The sequence below is a fragment of the Hyperoodon ampullatus genome (genome assembly GCF_949752795.1).
Source record: "Hyperoodon ampullatus genome assembly, chromosome: 1".
In the NCBI taxonomy this organism is placed as follows: Eukaryota; Metazoa; Chordata; class Mammalia; order Artiodactyla; family Ziphiidae; genus Hyperoodon; species Hyperoodon ampullatus.
This window is the reverse complement of record NC_136914.1, coordinates 176,375,569-176,382,013: the sequence shown is the minus strand read 5'-3', so window position 1 is coordinate 176,382,013 and position 6,445 is coordinate 176,375,569.

Here is a 6,445-nt window from a genome sequence, read left to right as displayed (position 1 = left end):
TGATTTCTTAAGTGATTTCTCTTTCGAAGTTCTACTTTACATCAAAAGTTATTTGGACAGTGTCTTTCACTGTATGTGTATGTGGAGAAACATCACTTACAAATGTATGTAAATCCAGTGACTGTAAAATATCAGGAATTTTGGAATTACATGACTGACAGTTGGTGGTTTGCTCCCATGTTACCCCTCCCCCCCAAAAAAAGAATCCTGTGAAAAAAATTAAACCTTTTGATGAAGAATTTGGAATTTTTTAGTTGTGTTATTTTTATTTGAAGAAAACTCTTTCCCTGTTGAAGATTCTAGTTTCTGGGCATATTACATTCATGCTTCCAGCCTCATTGCTTTCTGCAGCATAAACAATAAACACTTAAACCACTAAGCCTTTACCAGGATACTCATGGAGGAAGGCTGCAGCTATTTGAGCTAATTTTTGCATGCTTTGTCAATTCAGATTTTCTACTAGGTTGAAAATCCACTTTGGTTTTCAGTGGTGATGGGTTTTATCCTCTGATGATTCAACCTTTTCGATTTTTGAAAGAGAGGAGTTTTAACCTTAGCAGTCATGTAGTGCTTTAAAATTCAAAACAAGAATTTGACTCTTTGACTCTTAAAATGATAACGTGTTTTGTTTTTGTGGAATGGGAGGGCCAAATGGCTAACTTCTGTCGCCGTTGCAGCAGCCGTCAAAATCAAAGGAAATGCCGGAAGGGACCTCAAGCCATTGATTCCAAATTTTCATTTTCAAAGAAAATCAAGGCCCTGAAATAACCAAGTTTGCTTCAAGGTCATTCAGTTTGTTAACTTTGTTTCCTCATTCCAAGTGAGGGCTTTCCCCCCTGTGCAATTATGTACATGGTGGCTTTTATATTTATAATCCCTTTTTTTTTTTTTTTTTTTTTTTGCTGTACGTGGGCTTCTCACTGCTGTGGCGTCTCCCGTTGCAGAGCACAGGCTCCGGACGCGCAGGCTCAGCGGCCATGGCTCACGGGCCCAGCCGCTCCGCGGCATGTGGGATCTTCCCAGACCAGGGCACAAACCCGTGTCCCCTGCATCGGCAGGCGGACTCTCAACCACTGCGCCACCAGGGAAGCCCTATAATCCCTTTTGATTTCTTTCTTTTCCCAAATAAAAACGGTTTTTAAACTATGCCAGTGGCATTAAGGGAACTTGGATAATAGTTACTAAAACATTTTGTGTGTGTGTTATTTTAGTAATTTCATTGTGGAGGGAGTTGCAAACCTTTGCTGATGTCAGGCTATTTTTTTCTAATTTGATTAGCATCGTATAAGCATGTGAAATCTTGGTCCTTTACAACTAAAGATGGAGTGTACTTCTTTTTCGTTCAGTTTTCAAATAATGAAAAGTTTGACTTCTTTATTTTTTAACTTAAGGAAAGAAATCGTTTTTTGACTTTTTCTTAAGGAAAAATATGTTGAACTCTGGAAGAAAAACATATCAAACACATTTTGATTTGCCCTACGATGTTTGAACAGTACTTTTATGTACCAAGTACTGTGTTAATTAAGCACTTAACATAAACTAAATTTATGAGGTGCTGTGAGGTTATGTAACCTGCCCAAGATTTCAAGCCTAAGTGAGACCTGGGTTCCAAACCTTGAAGGTGGAGGTAAAGGGTGGGGAGAGCAGATAACTGAGCAGGGAGAGCTCAGTTATCTCTACAGCATTGTTATTTCCCTTAACACCTTACCCTACCCCCAGCCAGTGCAAAACTGAACTGAACTTGTCATATCTGTGCCACTAGAGACTTGCTTTTTTGAAGGCCAAGGCTTTATGTAGAAATCACAGTTGTGCTCCACCCCTTAGTCCCATTCCTCCCGTCCTTGTCTTGCCAAGTCTGGCAAATGTCAAAGTGTACCCACTCACCTAATCCTTCCTTGAATTGTCGGTTGCTTCCTCCCATCCCCATCTTGGGGATTTCCCCTGTTTCCTGCTGTGCTCTGTTACGCATTTTAAAAGATCTTGTTATATTTCTTCTGCATTCTCAGGTGTTTTGTTGCAGGAAGCTTTCAGGTGATCTGTCTCTAGAATTGCTTGATACAGAAATTGGCCACTCCCTTTTAATCTTTTTTTTTAAGATTTATTATTTATTTAATTTATTTTTGGCTGTGTCAGGTCTTAGTTGCGGCACGTGGGATCTTTCGTTGCGGCGCACTGGCTTCTTTCTAGTTGTGACGTGCAGGTTTTCCCTCTCTTAGTTGTGGTGGGAGGGCTTAGTTGCCCTGTGGCATGTGGGACTTCACTTCCCTGACCAGGGGTCGAACCTGCGTCGCCTGCATGGTAAGGCAGATTCTTTACCACTGGACCACAAGGGAAGTCCCCCCCTTTAATCTTTAAATCAAGAGAGGATTAGGGGCACAGCACTGTGCTATCTAATGAATTATTCCTACAGATGTAGAAAAGATAAATATTTATTGATTTAATCAGATGAGTGAAAGTTTAGTGAGCATTCCCCGGCATATTGACATACTTGGGCCAGCCAATTTTTTATCCTTTAGCAAATCCCACTTGGGTTCTATTGGCATAATTAAGTGGGGTTGATAAACCATCTCTATTTTCTTTCCCCCTTAAGCCTGACACCCAGTGGTCAGGCTTTGAAACCAGAACACTTCCTTGCCAGGATTAACTAAGAAAAGAGACTATTCTTAGCCTCCTGCCTCACACTTTGATCTTGAGGGTGGAAGAGGTGGGTGAAATACTGAGCCAGGGGCCAGACCCAGAGGGCCACACAATTCTTGAGATGCATTTAAGCTATCCCTTCACAGGGGACTTGCCTTGAGGAGCCGGGGATTTTAGCCGCTTCCTTCCTCAGTGTCCTTGTTATTTGACTGCTGAGCCTTTGTTCATTCCCTCATCTTTTGGAGAGGGATAAAGTGAAGTCTCATCTTTCACCCAGGGGTCAGACTCTGAAGTCAGACCTTAAGGCAAAAATCATTATATAGTCCAAATTAAATCTCCCCAAGAAGGTGCTGTATTAGAGATGCATGCTGGGCTATTTCAAGAAAAAAAAAATGGCCAGTTTTTCCTTCAGTATTGAAAGATCACAGTTTTTAAGCTGAGAATTGATATAGTTGGCCTTCATTCAGAGGCCATTTACTAGAGAATATCAATCAAAATGAGAATCCCACTCATTACCAAAGACATACTTCAAGAGGCAGACACGTCTTGAGGAAACAGCAAGTTCAACGTTTCATAAGCTGGAGGCACTTTCACTCAGAATAGTGGGCAGAGTTGCCCAAACTGTTTACATTGGGTTTTCTCTGTTTTTGTTGGTGTTTGCTGACTCCTTATAATTGAATTATCACATATAATTAATTAATTGCTACTTCGGATATTTTGAGAATTGGGCAATCATTGTGACAAATGCTTTGTAAACTGTAAAGATCCCTGTGGTAGTCATCAGTGTGATTCTCCAAATATTTCTGGTTCCAGGCAGGTGGTAGTTTTTTTCATCCCCCTTGAAGTTAGGTATGGCCATGTGACTTGCTCACTTTAGGCCAGTGTAGAAGTGAGACTGTAAGCTGTAAGAGCGTAGTCAGTGTGTGATTCCCATTGACCAATCTCCCTCTGCCATGGCCCTGTTCCAGAGTGAGGCCACACAAAGCAAAGTTCCCAGCTGATCCCAGATGGAAATGAGCAAGAAATAAACCCATGTTTGTAGAAGCCACGGGGGTATGGGGACTCTTGCTACAATATATTTTAGCTCATCCTGACTCAGGTAACATACAACACTTACATGTCTTATGTGAGATTGTGCTATTTTATGCATAAGCCTAATCCAATCAACAAGGCTTATGGTGAAGGTACAGTGTGATTGTATTTAAAACAAACTTTTCAACTCTTAACAGAAAGAGTTAGCTCCAAGATCCTTCAAGGATATGTTTGAGTCATGCCTTATGTCCAATAACCAAGCATGAGCATTCATGGGAAAGGTGGAGAAGTGATATTTGGTGAGGCCCCTCTCTTCCTGCCGCTGTGCTAGACTGATTTGCACAGACGAACACATTCAGTCCTAACAGCAACCCTGGGAAGAACCCTGGGTATTATTCCTACTGCTCAATATAGAAAGTAAGGTTGAGAGATACTAAATGGCCTGGGTCACACAGCTAGCTAATAAGCAGGTGAGAAAATTGTTTTTGAGAGTGCAGAATGCAACTTTAATGTACAGTGACAATCTCAGCTTAAACCTAGAAATTGGCGAGGAGTACCTACTTGCTGAAGTCTAGTTGCACAGCTTAAGGATTAATTACTCTTATTCTGGATTTAAAAGGGAAAATGTAAGTCTCTCCACTGCACCTTGACCTTCCTCACTGACTGTGACCTTGCAAAAAGTCACCCTGATGTAAACTTCTACATAACAAAACCCTAAGGGTCATCCTTGCAATTTGGGACTCCTGTATGGGTGGGAATGTTGGCTGGACTCTCTTTTACTAGAGCTCTCTCTTATTGCTTGATTCATTTTCCTCATTTATATTACTATATCTTTCCTTAAAAAAGAAAAACAACAACAAAACCCAGCAACCTAAAATGATGCTATCAGAATGCTACACCTTTCAAATTTAGATTTTTTAAAAATTGCAAAGCCAAATATATTCATTTGTATTTATATAAAGTAGTATGAATAAGAGCCATGTTTAATTGCTTCAGAATATTGTCACTTACCACACATTATGAAGCTTTTTTATGTTAGTTTGTTATATAGCTGTATTAAGGCACCTTGGTGCATTTCTGTGCATGGACCTGGGATGGGAACATGAGCAGCTGGTCAGTTTTTAATAGGGGGCTGCCTTGTAATACAGTTAAGCCAGTGGTTCTCAACCCAGCCCCACCTTAGACCAATGAAATCAAAATCTCTAAGATTGGGCCCACACATCAGGGTTTTTTTTTTGTTTTTTTTTTTTCCCCAAAACTCCCCATTTGGTTCTAATGTGAATTTAGGGTTTAGGTACCTTGGGTTAAAATCATGGACTCTTCTTGGTCAGGCAGTCTTGGATTCAAATCCTGAGTTGACAGAGGAAGTTACTTTAAGCTTTGCCATCTATAAAATGAGGATAGTTTAGTATTTACTTCATACGTTTATATTAAGTATAAAATTATATAGTGTATGTAAAAGGGCATAGTCCCTTCCCAGGATCAAGTGCCCAGTAGATTATTACTGTGATTAACTTTTAAATGACTGGGAACTGTGGGTCAGGTTCAAGCAGGAAAGAAAGAAGGTCTCCATTTGCAAAGAAGCAAACCCAACTAGACAGAGTTTGAGAAGTGACTTGCCCAAGTTCTCACGACTAGGCCTAGGGTCCTGTTTCCTCCTCCAAAGCTGATTTTCTTATCTTTATGCCATCTCCCCTTTAAAGTTCAGCTTCTTAGTTACATCAGGTAGCCTTCCCTTCAGTTACCGACAGCAAGGAGCTGGACGCCTTTAGGAAGGGAATGTGCACAGCAGGCTGCTCAGCCTCTCACAGGTAGGTCTCCAGCAGCACTCAAGTGTGCTTTTACTTCTTAGAATGTTCTCTTGGATGGCATGGCTCAGGGCATGAGAAAGTGAAGGGGCTTTTCTAATAAATGGTCGTCTGGGCCCTGGGTCTCAGGGAGGTGTTTTGAAGTGGTGGTGAAAGTTGGGGCGTTTGGCGTCGCTCTTCTGAGGCCCTGCCGCAAACACTTGCAGCTGTGTGACTTCACATCTATGCGGTGGTGATGATTCCTCGTAGGGTTTTGGGGAGGACTGAATGAACTGCTTCTGCCACTTCCCAGTTGTGTGGCCTTGGAATAATTACTGAACCTTTGATACCCTCAATATTCTCATCTGTCATATAGGATCATGGTACGAGGTACTTGGGATAAATAAGGTTATGTACGTGAGGTGTTCAGCATACACCTGCTATGTGCTCAGCATCTAAGCAATGGTAGCTGTCGGACCTTGTTACCAGAAATTGCCAATTTCCCTCATCCCTCTACGTCGGATGTCATGAGGTGATATTACGTCATAAGTCGGCTCTCTTCTGAGGCCTGATGGACAGTGGCCACGGTCAGGTCCAACCCATCTCCCCTTGATAAGCTTTTCTAACTTTTTTCCCAGCTTGCTTCCCATTTGTGGATCCTGTTGGTCTGCAGTTTCCCTTCTCTTTGCCTTGCCTTCTGGCTACTTCCTTATCGTTAGCATCTCCATAGAGTGGGCAAGGAAGAGAAAGGATAGGACACTGTTAGTAGGAAGTCTGGGAAGAAGACAACATTGGATTATAGGAGGACACGTTTGCGATACCATTCCCACCTTCTTGTTACCCTGATACTAAGAAACCTTCACATTTGAAGAACCATTTATAATTCACAAGGCACTTGCAGGTATATTGTCTCTAAGATGAATATTGCCCCATTTTTACAGCTGTCAAAACTGAGGCGCAAACAGGAAAAGTGACTTCCCAGGGCTCTG